A 16,813-nucleotide genomic window follows, 5' to 3' on the forward strand; every position below is an offset into this window, starting at 1 on the left:
TCACTCAACGCATAATTAAGCTCTGGAATTTGTTGCCGGAGGATGTGGTTAGTGCAGTTAGTGTAGCTGGGTTTAAAAAAGGTTTGGATAAGTTCTTGGAGAAGTCCATTAACTGCTATTAATCATGTTGACTTAGGGAATAGCCACAGCTATTACTGGCATCAGTAACATGGGATCTACTTAGTGTTTGGGTACTTCCTAGGTACTTGTAGCCTGGATTGGCCACTGTTGGGCTTGATGGACCCTTGTCTGACCCAGTACGGCAATGTATTATGTTCTTATCTTCTTAAGCACCACAAACACTGGCAGAGGTAATGCTATCTTTTCTCTAAAATAGTATCTGGCTGAAAACATGAAAAAGGTAGGAAGGAAAGGGAATTGCTCTTTGGAAATTTTAATCTGCCAGATGTGGATTGGAATATCCATGCAGTAGAATCTGTAAGTAGTAGAGAGATTATAGATGTTCTTCAAGTATTTTCTGCTTAGGCAAATGGTGATGGAACCCACGAAGGGAGCAGCGAAATTGGACCTGATGCTCTTAATGTCTGGGTAGGTGTCCATCTGATACCAGTGATTATCAGACAGACTGGTTTGATACAGCACCCAAGTCGGAGAAAAATCAAACAAAGATCAAAGACCTGGATTTCAAAACTACAAACTGTCTTAAATTAGGGAAGTACCTTGATTTGGAGCTAAAATTCTAGGGGAAATTGGGTGAAGAGGAACAAGAGTGGGCCAAATTAAAAGGAACTATTATTAAGCATATTATTAAGCAACAAATATTTATGTAAGAAAAGTAAATAAGAGGAAAAGGAACCCGATATAGTTCTTAAAAGATGTAGCTGAAAAAATAAAGGCAAAAAGATCAGCATTCAAAAATACAAAGGAACTCGAAAAGAGGAGGACAGAGAAGAATATCTGGATAAACTTAGAGACAAGGAAAGAAATCAGGATAGCAAAAGCTCAAGAAAAGCTCAAGTGGAAGAATCGCCAAAGCATGGTGACAAAACATTTTTCAAATATATCAGGGAAAGGAGAAAGGCCAGAAGTGTTTTTGAAAAGAGATAAGGGTCATTGTATGGAGAAAGATGAAGAAAAAGCAGAAATATTAAACAAAATACTTGGGTTCACCAAAGATGACCCTGGAGGAGGACTGTTGCTGGTTGATTAGTGTGCGGATAGCAATGGGATAGATACAACCCCATTTATAGAAGACAGTGAGTGAAACTAACAAAACTGAAAGTGGACAAGGCCATGGAGCCTAATGAGATACATTCCAGGATACTAAAGGAGCACAGAGAAGTGCTGGCAGGTCCCCTGAAAGACTTATTCAAAAAATCTCTGGAACCAAGCATGATGCCTCAAGATTGGATCTCCAATCTCGGCATACTGGATCTTACTGATGGGCATGGAGAATATTTCTTGTTTTTACATCCAGCTCTTCAAGATATTTATGAGGCCAGTTTACTATTTCAAAACTGTATGATAATGCAGGAATTGAAAGCTGGTTAACAGCTTGTATCTTATTTTGTGCTGTTAAAGTATTCTTCAATATCAGCTTCACCCTCCTATAGCATTCTTTACTCATCTTTTAGCTCAATAATTTATGCTGGATATTTCCACCCTCATCTACTCCTAAATATTTATATATACCTTCCTGCTCCAGTTCCTTTAAATTGCAATCGTCAGTCTGGGAGATGTTTTCAGTTTTACTTAATTTTCCTTTATGGAAAGTTGCTTTTTCACATTTGTCCAAACCAAATGTCATCCTGATGTCATCTGAGAAACTCTTTACCACGTGAAGTTATTCTGCTAAATGAGCATTACAAGAACTGTAGAGTTTCAAATCATCAACAAACAGCAAGATACCATTGGTAGGGGATTGATTGCTCTAGGATTAAGGCTAATTCCATAACCCGAGGAGTTAATGAGAGTATTCAGTAGGTTTTATATTAGAGAAAACAAAAGCAATGACAGGGAATCTCCCTAAAATACTCCTTACTGAACTTTAATATTTGAGATGACATATTGTCCATCCTGATAATTCAGGTGGAGTGTCACATTTTCATGGTGACCTTGATGTGCTCTATCAGTATACAATTCACTTGGTTTAATTCGTCAATTTATTATCCAGGAGTGTGGGATGCTATCAAAGGCTCTCATAATCAGTCCATGCTATATTGAGGTTTTGACTTATTCACCATTAGCTGGTCTTTGGTTCCATAGGATCTTTGTTTTTTACCTTTCTGTTCTATTGCCAGTATTTTATTAGAATAGATGTGGTGATACATTCTGTCTGCATCAATTGCAGTGAACAGCTTATACTGTTCATTGTAGGGAAACAAGTTATTGGACAATAGTTTTTTAGGACATTATTTGGCTCACCCTTTAACAGGAGAAGTGTTCTTCCTGTTATTAGCCAGCGTGGAATTAATTCTGGCTGTCTGATCAATTGTTTTTTTCCAGTTAGCCACATTTTGGTGGAGAGAGGTCAAATATTTTAGCCAAAAGTTGGGCACTTCATCAGGGCCAGGGTGCTTCCAATTTGGGGCTTGCTTAAACCTGGTTTCATGCTTGGAAGTGATATCATGACTCCCTAAGTGTCTGATGTGTGATCATATTGACTCCAATGTCCATATCACTTGTCTGAGGTGCCTCTCTTGTGGGAAAATTTTGCAAACTTCACTTCTGCTCAGGGTAGATGGTAGTCATGGTGTAATTTTCAAGCAAGGAACATATCTCCAAAAAAAATCTTCATGTCCTGCACTGGTGAGTGTGATACATTATCAAGGTAAAGACCAGCCAATCTTTATTCCTCTGTCTAGTTTGAAGCAGGGGGCCAGGTTGTGATCCATTGCTCTTGGCGTTCTTTTCTGATTGGGGGGGGGGGGGAGGACTTTCAAGGCCTTTTTATCTTTTGGTCTCTCTTCTAATACCTTCCAATAAGCACACTGTCTGGCACACCATCTTGTGCTGTTCAAATACATCCTTTTACAGTGGCAAAAGCATCTGATGTAATCTAAACAGAAATCACAGCCAATGCAGATTTTTACACTGGAGAATTTTTCATCAACCACTCCTTACCCTAGCAAAAGGCACTTTCTGTAGAGAGTCCCTCCATGGGCTTCCCCCTATCAGTACCCATATACTTGTTGCAGATCAGTATTTTCAGGCAGAAACACAAGTTCCAGTTCTCTTTCAAACAGCAAATCTATAGGATTTTTCCTTGAAGATAGTCCTCCCTTTGATTCCCAACAGAAAAATCCACCAGTTATCCATTCTAGATAACTTTTCAGTGAAACACTAGAAGTATGGAAAAGATGCCATTGTTCCCTCTGTACCTCTGGGTCACCTCAGGATCCTTTGGGATCCCAAAAACCTCCCTATATCCTAGGTACCTGAGTGCTTTCTTTTGAGCTTCAGCACATTGCTAGCATAGGAGATGGACAAGAACCTGTGGGATTATGAGTTTTATTAAACATACCACTCACTAGACTCCTCCCAATGTTAGAAATACTATACACTCGGATCTCATTATACATTTGTCCATAAGGACTCTAATGTCTCAGCTAAGGGTCACTTGGTGACAGCCTTACATATCACTAATTAAAACAATATTATAGAAATCTTAAAATCTGATAACCAACTTTAAAGCCCACAACCATAATCTCATAGAATTTAGGATCTCTCATATCTAGAATTTGGCTACAGCCTAAAACAAATTTCCCAAGCAACTGGGAACACTGCCTACCTCTCAAGTTACAAGTCAGCTGGAAAAATATTAAGAAGTTTTAAAACGCAGGTCTTCGGTTCCCTCCAGAATGAGACATAATTTTGTTGTACTGAGAAAGTTTTTTTATTTTAACTGTTCATCTAAACTCATGTAATGAGAGAATACATAGCAATGCTTCTTGACCTGACCTTCAATCACTCATTTACAAAAATAAATAGGTCCATTTGCGATTAAGATACAGTTCTTAAAATTAATTCATAGTCTGTACTGGTGACTACTGAAGCTTCCTCAGCAAGGGTGTCACCCTTTGTTTGTGTGATCTCTCTGGAACAAGCCTGGCAGCAGAATGCTGGGCTAGTTTTAAATTTATTTATGCTGCTTTTTAGAAGTCCCAGAAATAATACGTTATTATAAGTGAGCTAGTAAAATCACCACAGAAATGGCAGCCTCAGTCTGGGAGTTCACCTCTTTCAATGAGTCCTACTCAAGAATTGAACAGATTTCCAAATAAATCTTAATTTGGCAAAAACTCTTCCCACTCTCTGTGCCATATACACATCTATCAAGATAGATTTTAGTTGAACTCCAAGTTTTTTTACAGTCAGTTTCTGGGGACAGATTACCTCTTCAACCATAAGCATATCAATACCTGCTGGAACACTAAAAGGCCTTATCTCGCTACTGTCTAATTTGGGCCTACTATATAGTAGTCATGTCGAAATTGTCTCCAAACAAGAATTCAGCAATGCCTTTTGTAGCAACCTTCTTCAAAAAGCTGCAGATTCTCTGCACAGAAGTAGTAACCTACCATATGGTTCCCACCCTTTAGGTACTTACGGGGCTCAGGCATGGGCAGGGAAACATCCAGGAGTCAATAGTTTCACTCAGGTTGACAAAGACCTGGACCTTGGAATCAGCTGGTAACAAGAGCAGGAGCAGATCTGGTTCCTAGGCTGTCCTGCAGGCCAACAATTAGAAAGAGCAGGCAGGTTACAAGATTGGAACAGGTACTGGAAGCAGGCTACAATTTTAGGTCAGGAACCAGAGTCAGGAAACCAGGTCAAAAGCAGCAGCAGAAATAATAAACATTAGCAGTGATAGAACTGCAGGAAGGAACTGAAAGGCCTGAATGACAAGACTGCAGTAACAGATGCAAAGAGTCTAGACATTCAAGGTTCAGCATGAGGCAAATCTGATGGCAAGAGGGCGGGTCAGCTTTCAGGTTGCTGCAAAAAAAACTTCCTGTTCCTCTGCAACCCATTTTGACTGGACAACCAATCCCTGGTAGCTAGAAGTGTGGCTTTGAGTACTACCTGAAGCAGTCTTCTGCTTCCCTTTATTTCAGATCTCCAGCTGGTCTGGGCTCCATCCTGATCCTGGTTCTGTCTGGTTTCACTTTAACACCTATTTTAAATTGTTTGGTTACAGTTTCCAGGGGACACATCTGCAAATTAAACAGCAGAGGAAATACTTTTGATGGTCATAAGCTGTGACTGTGCCAGAAAGAGTTTTGTTGCAGGGTTTCACACTTGTGAACTGATGCAAGCTTCAGTGAATGTGTCCCAGAAATGTGGATCTGGATTGGTTGCAAAAAGAAAATCCCATTCTAAAATGTATCATGTTCCCACATTTGTCTTATTCATGTTTATCTTTAAAAAGTATAAAGTTGAGGAAATATTCTTAGGGGAAAGGGAATGAAAGATCCCTATTCAGGATTGCTTTGGGCTACATCTTGTCTGCTCTCCTCTATACACATACTATTAACACTGACTAGAAATATCTTAAAGAGAGCGCTAGATTGTTAACCATATGTTGTTATCCTCTCTCCTCGTTCACACCGAGGAACCATGTTAATGTTACTGTTATTTCTCGTCTATCCTATTTAATTATTTACCCTCCTCCCAGTTTCTAATTCCCTGTTAAAATGTAACTTCCATACTTTACCAGTTTTGATGTAAACCGGCATGATGTCCACAACTAATGCCGGTATATAAAAATGTTTAATTAAATAAATAAATAAATAAATAAATAGATTGTGCCAACCTTAACAAAGGGGAGTACAGTGGCTTCCACAGGTAGGATTGTCAGTATAATGAGTAAGCTAGAGAAAAAAGTGGAGTCAAACATGGAAATGATGACTCATAACATTGCAACCCCTGGAAAGGCGGGATCTGAATTAGCTGGAATTCCAGAAGAGCAAAAAGAATCTGCTGGACCAAAGAAGAAAAAAAAGTATATGAGGGATGAACATAAGGGATGTGTGGCCAGAAAATAGTTTTTTTTTTGTATTTTGTTTTATTTTTGTTTTATTTTTTTTGTAGTGTATACTAAACCGAGTTAGTGTGCACTAAATCACATTTGTGTGCACTAACTCGATTTAGTGTGCACTAAAAAATTAGTTCACACTAAAAACGAAAAGAAAATAAATTAAAGGTGAAACCATACTACAGTGTGTGTATAAATGGTGAATGTGAAAATAGGTAACAACCTATAGATACTATTTAATAATGAATTTGTTCCATAGGCACAGCATGGAAAAAAATCGTGTTTGCAGAAGACCCTATGCTGTATGTAATATTTAGCAAATCAGCTTAGAACCAGCCTTGAAAACTCCTTGTAGTTCTGTCAACTACACTGACTTATAGGGGAGCTCTAAAGACAGAACAAGTAGGAATTATAGATGCAGCATGTGGCTAGGGATAACTCTGCAGTGCATTTTATGTAGCTGATTGACTTCATGTTCAAGTTCATTTGTGTTTCATTGTTGTAGACATGGATTATGCCTTAGGGCTGTGACTTATTAATTTCAATATATAAAAGCCAGAAACACACTGTAACAATAAAGGCTGACTGACAGGAATGCTTAGGCTATGAAAAAGAATTCTTTTAAGGACTTCATGTGAGAGACACATATGTTCTAGTGATTAATTGTGGCATTTATATACTAATCATGATATTTCACCAAGTAAATACAGAATTTCCTTTGTATATTTAGCAGTGTTGGTTGCCTTTAAGGGCAAACAACTTTTAATTTGTGTGCCCTTTTTTAATTTTTAACTAAAACACTAGGGATGTGCATTTGTTTCAATCTAAATGGAAAACATGGCAAAAGTTGATTTTCAGTTTAGGGCAACTATATCAAATGACCATAGCCTCCCCCAAAAAATCTGAATCTGTTTTGGTCATTTGGTTTGGTCACTTTAAGGTCTATAAGAGATGCAAAGAAATATATTTTTTAGGCTTGAAGCCAGAGTGCAGCTGTTTTGGAATTAGGAATAGAAGAAGCAAAACCAATAATGGTTTAGCACCTTTTCAAGCAGCCTATCAACGCACAATTAAACTCTGGAATTTGTTGCCAGAGGATGTGGTTAGTGCAGTTAGTATAGCTGTGTTTAAAAAAGGATTGGATAAGTTCTTGGAGGAGAAGTCCATTACCTGCTATTAGGTTCACTTAGAGAATAGCCACTGCCATTAGCAATGGTAACATGGAATGGACTTAGCGTTTGGGTACTTGCCAGGTTCTTACGGCCTGGATTGGCCACTGTTGGAAACAGATGGACCCTTGGTCTGACCCAGTATGGCATTTTCTTATGTTCTTATCCCAGCTAGTAGTTATTTGTCATGACCATTATTTTTTAAGTGAAAGTAAAATTAAGAGCAGTGATCATTTTGTTCTCAGTCATTCCTCTGCTGGATTTTAGACAGAGAGAAGGCAGAGAATCTGAAGCTCCTTGTTTCAAAACTTAGAGTGAAAGAAAAGAATAGAAAAAACCCAATTTACAGGAGAAAGCAAAGTGTATAGGTGGTCATTCATTGACACTGTGCCTAACTGTGATTTGGGGTGCCACCAAGTAGCAGGGGAAAGTCTGTAACCTTTGTGAGAGGTTACAGACCCTTTTAATCCTTCCCTGGGCTACAGTTCATATTCCATTACTATTACTCAATTATGATCGGGTGTTTCTAAATCAATTACTTCTGGCAGCAGAGTAGCAGGTGAGAGGGCAGAGCAGCAGTGGAAGGTTATATTCCCTGACTGCAAAATAATTTCATATTCAGACATATGTTCCAATGTAATTACTTGTGTTTTAACATTATTGAGAACAGTAAACAAGGCATGGCTCTCTGGTCTAGCTGCTAGCCCTCCAGCATCTCTCTAATGGCTGCTAAAATATTACCCGAGGTATGGACCTCATCCATCAAGTGGGTGTGCAGCAAAGACACTTGGTCCCCTCTAGAACTGATGCCTGCCCCTGCCTCAGCCAGGTCCTTCAGAGAGAGGAAAGACTGTGAAACGTTCATAGCGGTCCAGATGTTGCTGGTGAAATGCACACTGCTCCCCTTTGCCTTGGTTAACAGTGCCTGGATGTGACTATGGCACTGGTTGTACAGGCTGAGGATTACCTTTCTACTAAATGTGATCCTGGAGGGGACTTTGTGATTCGGAGCTAACACCTGCAGCAAATGCTTGAAACCCACATTCTCTACTATCTGCAGGGGCTGGTCATCAAGGGCAATCATTTCCTCGATGCCCTTCATTACGACCTTTAATGCAGTCTGCCTCTTTCCCCGAACACCACCCCATATCCTCCATTGTGGGTTGTGCCTTCTGACACATGGCAGGGGGCTGCCACTTGACTAGTAGAAGCCGCCAAGGGTGTGGGAGCAGCTTGGGGAGCACTCTTCCCCTTTTCAAACAGTGTCCTCTGAATGGAAGAAGGGGTCCCCTGACTAGTACTAGTACTACCATTCCCAGCTGACAGCTGTAGTGGATGCTGGTTCTGCAGATGATGCAACATCCCAACATTAGTAGAATCTTTATCTTTTATCTGTATTAACATTTATTCATCACTTAAGCAGTAAAGCACTAAGCAATGTACATATTGGTACATACACGGTAATAAGTTACATAAAGCCATAAAAATAAATAATAAAACAAGCAAAATAAAATGAATGACTTTAAAACAAAACTAAGATTACACAGACTGATTGGTGGCTTAATGATAAGAAAAAAAATTTCTGAAACCTTGTTAAAAATATGCCAGTCTAAAAAGGTGGAGTGGTAACAAAGTCTTAAATGATTTTGAATCTTCTTCCTGATACAAGGTTTCTGGAAAAGAATTCCAGTGTGATGGAGCTGCCACTGAAAATGAACATTCCCAGGTTGAAAAAAGACAAGCGCGTTTGAGTGAAGGGACATATAAAAAAAACTCGCTAGGATGATCTTAAATTTCGTGTGGGTTGGTAAGTGCACAAAATGGTATTTACCCAAGAGGTCCCGTTAAAGTGCAATAATTTAAATTTTAATAAATATGTGTTGAGAACAGGGGTGTTTAGTGTGCTCTTGGGCCTCAACCCGACCCCAGACGAATCCAAGGCTGAACTGAGGGGTGACGGCATGTCCCAGCAGGGCTAAACACGGTCTTACCCTCTGCCGGGCCTGTAAGATCCTAGAGCCAACAGATGATGTTGGTAGGGGAACGGTCCTCAGACTGTTCTGAGTCCTTTTGGACCTGCCGCTTGAATCGGCATGGAGCAGCAGGCCGGCCTGAGGTTGAGGGCAGACAGAGGCCTTGACACATAGACAGGACTATGATGGATGCGAGGGCATCTCGGACGAGACTGGGTTGATGCGATGGCATCACAAGCATGACAAGGAACTTGATCCAAACAAGACAAGACATAAGGCAGGAGGACATTGGCACTGTCTCTCAGGGCGCCCTACTCAGCCCACCTTCACGGGCGGACCCAATGGGCTGGTCACGGACCACCCTGTCCCAGGGGAGCGGGACAAGCGCAGGAAAGACCCAGGCAAGGAGGAACTCCAATGACGAAGCCAGAGTCATCCGAAGCTTCCCCCAAGGCTGGCGGGAACAGAGGCTCAGGAGCACAGGGACGAATCCCACCTGCAGGCCAATCCATTCTCGGGCACGATATCATCCGAGAACCACGGCTATGCAGGAATGGAAGGCTCAGGAGCGCCAGACAAAGATGCAGGGAAGAACATCCTGGCAGGCAGACACATCAGGACGAGGAAGATCATGGCAGAACATCAGGACATGGTCAGGGACCTCAAGCAAGTCATCAAGACACAAAGACGTGGTATTAAAGCAGACGAGACGAGGAGCTCCACGGAGAATAGAAGACCTTACAAGGCTCTGGCAGGCAAGAGCCTCCAGAGGGAAGTCACTCTGATGCAAGGCAAAGACTGACTGAAGTTGAAGTCCTTTTATAGGGCTGCAGACCGACGACTCCCTGGGAGGAGTTTGGCAGGCCCACACCTAGCTGGCCCTATAACTACGGAGAAGTGCTGCGGGCCGGCCCCTAGGGAGAAGGGCGTGGCTCAAACCAGGAAGTCCATGCAAACTCAAGCAGCCTCAGGCAGGCCCCAAGGACATCGAGGTCTCCCAGGCCCTGGAGCAAATCCTGGACAGTTCACAGGTGAGACCCTGGCTTGGAGCGGCCTCCAGGAAGAGGTAAGGAGCCTCCCGTAGTACCGCTACAGGAGGTTTCATAACAATATGCTGCTGAATAGGCAGCCAATGCAGGTCCATGAGCCCTGGAAAGATGTGTTTTGTCTGACGTAAGCCAGAGATCATATGGGCAGCAGAATTAATCAATAGCTCTAATGGTCTCACTACTGAAGAAGGCAAATCCAAATAGATGTAGTCACAAAAATCAATCAAGGGTAAAATAGAAGCTTGCACAACAATATGAAAACCACTTGAGAAGTGTGTCCCCCACTTGCTTGCTTCAGCTAATATCCTTGGCACAATAATTACACCAAACCAAGGGCAGGCGCTCCCTGACTTGGAGGTACCTCCAGATTACAGATTTCTTCCATGATCCCTTGTCTACATCCTTGGGTGGATGATGCTGGCACTGGAGTAGAGGTGGAGATGGGAGGACCCTAAGAAACAGCAGCAGGGGCATCACTCATGCTCTGTTACAGCACTGTCACCTGATCTTCCTCACCAACATCACAGTTTCCTCTCTCCTCCATCACTGAAATGGGGGTTAACATACCGGTAACTAATCCTCTAAAACTATTTTCAGCTAATAGCTGCCTGATTTTTTTCTTTAGAGAATCCTTTAAAAGGAGATTCTGCTGATGCCAATGCAATTTCTGCTGCTTCTTCAGTGTAAAGAAGATTGTGCTGCTCGTGATTTTAGGACTTGCACTTCTCCCTCTCTGCCCTGCTGCTGCTACAGCCTGCCCTTTCCCTCCCCTCTAAAACAACAGGGAGAGAAACAGGTAGTGGTGGTGACACATCCTCTCCATACTTCAATTTCTTCTTGCTGGAACTGCCTGCCTCTCCTGCCATTTTCAATTTGAAAATATATAAATATATCCCTCTATTTTACGTGGGAGACTCCCTCTTTTAGGGCCTCCTTTGCCACCTATGTTCTTCTCTCAGCCTCTACCTTTTCCTGACATGTTTTGATTTTTCACTGCAGTGCATACTGGGGATTTGGATGATAGGGATTTTTAAAAATCTTTATTACTTTGAATGAAACTATAGCGTTAGTGTACAACACTACTGACTGTATCACGCTATGTGTAAATGTGATCTATACACACAGACACAATGCAGTGTCATCCTATTCTCTAGTACATACACGGAACAGCTGAAATTGCTTTCCTCTATGCACTACTGATAGCCATAGGATCAACTAACAAAGAGGCCACCTGCCTGCTTTCTGCTGCAGTGCACTCTGCAGATCCAAACAGAGAAAAAAAAAAACCCCTCTGTATTGGCACTGTGGCACAGCTGGTCCACTGGAACTGGTCCCCAATCTTTCCCACCTTGCCTGCGCCTTCATTCTACCCAAACACTGTGACAAACTGCCAAGCCCTCTTTTCTCAGTGGATAGTGTGACAGTTGTGTAGGAGCTCAGATTCCTACCTTGCAACAGACATTCACCTGGTCTGCCGTGCCGAGAACCCTCTGTTTCCCTGAGCCAGCATTGCAACGCACAGCCATCTTGAAACGCACTGATCTACTGACACGCACTGGAATGCGTACTGACATATTGAATATGTACTGACATATTGAATGCGTACTGACATATTGAATATGTACTGACATATTGACACACAGTGGAACGCACTGCCATTTTGCCCTTTTAAAAATTATGTACTGTATTGATAATTCATTTGCTGCTATGAAATGTCTACCTAAGTTTCGTTTTCGTAACATTTCTATGACGTGTGCAATAGCCTGATTATAAGCTACGCTTACTTATCCGTATTAATGTATAAGTGCAGAGGAAGAAAAGCCAAAAGGATTTTAAATATTTCTAGTGTCTTACAAAAGCAAAAGCACAATTGAACACTCTTATGAGAGCTCAACCAAAAGTAAATCTCTAAGAAATAATGCACTGTCCTGTTTGCACATGCTCAGAACTCAGGATCAGCATCGCTGCATCCACTGAGCAGCGATAGGTTAAATTGGAAAAATGCTTCATTCTCGTCTCCTTGCCAACACTTCCTGACAAGGCTGTGAGGTCACACATGAGTCACAGACAAGGGCTTGTTGCTATGGATACTTCCAATGACCATCCTTAGAATCCTTTGATTCAATAGACTTTAAGGAGCCATAAACCTCTATGAGGGCTAAATGAATGAAATGATTAGGATGTCTTTCATTTGTGGGAAGTACCCCATTTATTTCATATTTATTTCCCTTTGTTTCAGATGTGTCATTTGTTTTAAACAAATGCACATCACTAATACTATAAGAAAACTGATTCAATGCATTTTATCTGAAACCCACTATGGGTGCCAGTGTGTTTTCTTAGTTTTTTATGATGGATAATATGTTAACTTGTGATGTATTCCATGGCAAATGAGGGCAATAAATGCTACATGTATAGTAATATACAAAGCCCAGGAAGGATTCAGTCATGAAGCTCCATTCTTCTCTCTCATAAAACCAAACCAATAGCTTCCAAGCTGACAAAAAGATCGAAAACAGATTCTGTAAAATACTGAATTGCTTCAGAGCTGCTCCCATTTAGTTAAGTGATTCTGCTGTTCTTGTCACTCAGTTATGTTTTCCTGCTGTGAAATAATTTTCTGCTGGAAATGGGTAATGTTTCTGAAAGGTCCTCTATAATTCCAAATTCAAGCCCTCTTGCTAAAATATATACTAGTGTGTATCGGGGGAGGAGGGAAACTATTTTCAATTTTAGTGTTTACCACAAAATGATCATATATTTTGCAGTGATGTTCCATGTAGAAATTATACAGTAAGGCCAAGCACTTATAGTAACGATATTGCAGGCTAAACTGAAAACCAGCGTGCAGTAACTGCCAGGTAAACAATTTCTCAGAAATATGGACTTAGCTTTAAACTGGGTGCAAAACATGAGGCTCACTCAGTGATTTTTAGATTGTCCTCTTGGCAAATTGCTGCCAAAGAATGCCCAGTCGTGAATGTGACTGAAGGGGCACAGAGCTTCATTCCTAGCTATGGGCGCCATCATAACTCTCGCATGAATCTAAACTCTTTCCTGTCAAGATGTTTTCCGCATCTATGAATGAAAGAGTTGTACTGGAGATGGAGAGAAGATGAGCTAAAACAGTATTTTAGAGCCACAATGACCCTGATTCTGAGTCTATGGGAAAATGCCCTCATGAATCAGGCCCGATATTTGTTTCCGATAAAGCGGGATGTTTTTATTTTTGGGATGTTTGATCTGTCATACTGATGATATAACTTGCAATGATTTATTTGTTATTTTTATGCTGTGACAAACTTTATAATTCTATGTTCTATGTCTCACTCTGTAACCTGATTTGAGCATTTTATTGAGAAATAAAGAAATAAACTTTGTACAACAGTTTTCTGTTGCTCAGTCTTAAAATACCATTTTACCAGTTTTCAAGTAACAGAAGCTGGTGTGGGAGGGTATATTTTCATATATATGTAATTCCCATTCCGGGTTTAAGGGCAGACACAAAGGGGGAATACATGAGAAATTAAATACAATGTATTCTGCAAATATAACATTTCTTCCCAGACAACCCTAGATTCCTTAATCCAGGAAGAAACAATAGATACTCTCAGATCTGTCCCTCTGTCCAGACTCAGGTTTTCACCTGTAACATTTATTCACACTCTCTCTTACTTAATTTTCACCAGGCACATTGGATATCCATATTATGTACTCAGATTTCCCACCTCCCTTTCTTGAAAACCAACTTAACTACTGAATTATGTAATGAAACAAATGCAGTAAGAACAGCAGTGAGCTGCTTTCATATATACCGAAAAAGATCTAAATAAATGGATTAAAGCACTAATGTATTAATGGAGTGAAATTAATAAATGCAAATAGCTTGATTACTTTTTTTTTTTTTTTTTTTTTTTTTTTTTTTTTTAAAGGTCATACCCAGTGCTCTGGTTGGATGGATGGACAATAGTTTGAGTCTTGTTTCCTACCTATTTTGTTGGCTTTGGCTTCTTTGCTCATACTTTGGACAGTCTGGAACCTTCTGGAGATTTGTGAGCTAGAGTGTGAATTTGAGAAAGTAATAGTGATTGTGCCAAGGGCCCAGGAAGATAACTTCTCCCCCATCTGGACTTGGACCAGTACCCATAGCACCCCTGGATGTGGTTAAACCACCCAAACAGGGGACCGGCTTCACAATGCATTCAGATATAGGCCCATGCCATGACATAAATACAAAACTCTTTTGAAAAGTTTCCAACTTAGCAATTCCTGCCATTGGACCTCTGCCTCACTCTCCATTATGGCTAAAACCAAAGCTCTTTACTCTGTCCTCATTCTCCTTCACCTATCTGCAGCTTTTGACACCTTTGATCACCATCTACTCCTTGATACTCTGTCCTGTCTTGATTCTTTTCTTCTCTCCCATTGCACTTTTAGCATTTCTTATGGTGGTTCCTCCTCTACTGCCATTCCACTATCAATTGGTGAGCCTCAGTGCTCCGTCCTGGGCCCTCTTATCTTCTCACTATATACTAATTCCTTTGGTGCTCTGATTTCATGGCTTTCGATACCATTTTTATGCTGGATGACTCCCAGATTTACCTTTCTACACCAGACATTTCACCAGAAATCCAGTCCAGGATCTCGGACTGCTTGTCTGACATTTTTGCCTGGATGCCCCGCCACCACCTTAAACTCAACATGGCCAAGACAGAGCTTCTTATTTTTCCTCACAAGCCTACCTCCTTTCTCAATTTTTGTGGATAACATGGTCCCCTCAACCTATAACCCAGGAATCATCTTTGACTCCTCTCTCTCCTTTATGAATATCCAAAACTCTGCAAAAACATACTGGGACTGACATTCAAAGTGCGTTCAGCACTATTTAGTGGGACTTATGCAGCTAAGTAGCGGCACCTGAATATGCGCTTATATTCAGCGGCTGCTGCGTAACTGTATAAGTCCCTTATACTGCTAAAAGTGAAATGCACAAAAAGTAGGTGTGTACTGGACAGATTTGGGATGAAGCAAGTCAGTCGTATAACTTATACAGCTAAATACTGATATTTGGACTTAGCCGCATAAGTATACGTGTAAGTTCAGACATGCCATATAGCAGATTTAAACTTGGCCGAGTAGACATCCAGCTAAGTGCAAAATATATGTGCATATATTCAGCGGCTTCACAGTGGCACTGAATATACTTACATGGTCAGTTTTGGATATGTACCCCGTCATTTCTCTCTCTATATCATCATCAAAATCCAACCCTTCCTTTCTGAATATAGTACCAGAACTCTTATCCACTATCTTGTTTCCTTTCGCTTAGAATATTAATACCTGCTCCTCACAGGTCTGTCAAGCTATTTCTCTCCACTGCAATCTGTCCTAAATTCAGCTGTACAACTTATCTTTTGCCAAAGTCACTCTCTTTTGAAGTCACCGCATTGGCTCCCTATCTGCTCCCACATACAGTTCAATCTCATCTTTCTCACCTACAAATGCTTTCACTCTGCAGCACCTCACTACTTTTCCTCTCTTATCTCCCTCTACACCCCTCCTCATGCACTCCACTTGTCGGCTAAGTCACTTCTATCTGTGCTGTTTTCCTCTACCACCGATTCCCGACTCCATGCTTTCCATCTGGCTGTGCCAAGTGCTTGGAATAGTCTTTCTGAACTGGTGCATCATGCTCCCACTCTCACAATGCCATCTAAAGACCCACCTTGTTGAGGCTGCTTTTCAATCTTATGCCTGATTCTCTCTTTTAGCCTCAATAACTAACTTTCTTTTTCTTTTCTTTTTTAACCATTATCTTACTTTATGAAATGCCCCAAGTCTTGTCCAGTATTTTTGCAAGCTCTATTGAGCAGGGACTGTCTTTTTCTAGTGTTGTTTCTACAGCGCTGCATATATCATGTAGCGCTATAGAAATGTTAAATAGTAGTAGTAGTAGTAGTACCAAAGAGGGAAAAGCCACTGTGAGTGTGCACTGATTCACATTCACAGTGCCCATGTCTGAGTGCAGCTTCTTTTGCCATCGTGGCAGGGCCCAGGACCATCTGGTACAAAGCTACTGCTTTGGGATAGAGATGAACTGTATGGGAGGAACAGAAGGGGTAGTAGAGGGGGAAGGAGTGAAAGGACTTTAGAAGAAAAGTTGGCAAAACAGTGAAGCAATGAGTAAAGGAAGTTGAAAGAGGGGGTGGCAGAATGCAGAGGAGAGGGGGAGGAGAAAGAATCAATACTACTACTGGAAGGCAAGTGATTGATGAGTTACTGGCAATTACATTGACAGTTTAAAGGTTATGCTGGCCAATGACTTTCCTTAACATAGATTGACTAGGCTGGCCAAATACCAACTGGTTGGCAACCATAAGCCCACAGTGTTTTCTAGTTTGTAACAGTAAAATTTGGCATATCAATCAAAGCAGCTTAAGGATTTTCCAGTATGTTAAGTCCATATGTGGATAAAAAGTGTAGTGACTCCAATTTTATATCAGAATTGATTCATCAAAGGCTTTTTCATCATCACAACATGAGAGAAAACCCTTGGAAAATCAAGTCTTGGGATCATGGGGTGACTATCTTTCATGGGTTTTCAATTTAGTGCTGTAGACATTT

At 41.0% G+C, this 16,813-nt stretch overlaps 1 long non-coding RNA gene across 1 annotated transcript in view; it reads right to left on the reverse strand.

Moving 5' to 3' along the window:
• Positions 1–16,813, reverse strand: part of LOC115079926 — a 138,800-nt gene that overhangs the window by 90,511 nt on the left and 31,476 nt on the right. The window contains exons 5-6 of the long non-coding RNA XR_003853448.1: positions 5,047–5,177; positions 4,571–4,691 (exon numbers count right to left, since the gene is read on the reverse strand). This is a non-coding gene — a long non-coding RNA (uncharacterized LOC115079926). The remainder of the gene's footprint in view (positions 1–4,570; positions 4,692–5,046; positions 5,178–16,813) is intronic.

The sequence above is a fragment of the Rhinatrema bivittatum genome, chromosome 18 (assembly GCF_901001135.1).
Source record: "Rhinatrema bivittatum chromosome 18, aRhiBiv1.1, whole genome shotgun sequence".
Classification (NCBI taxonomy): Eukaryota; Metazoa; Chordata; class Amphibia; order Gymnophiona; family Rhinatrematidae; genus Rhinatrema; species Rhinatrema bivittatum.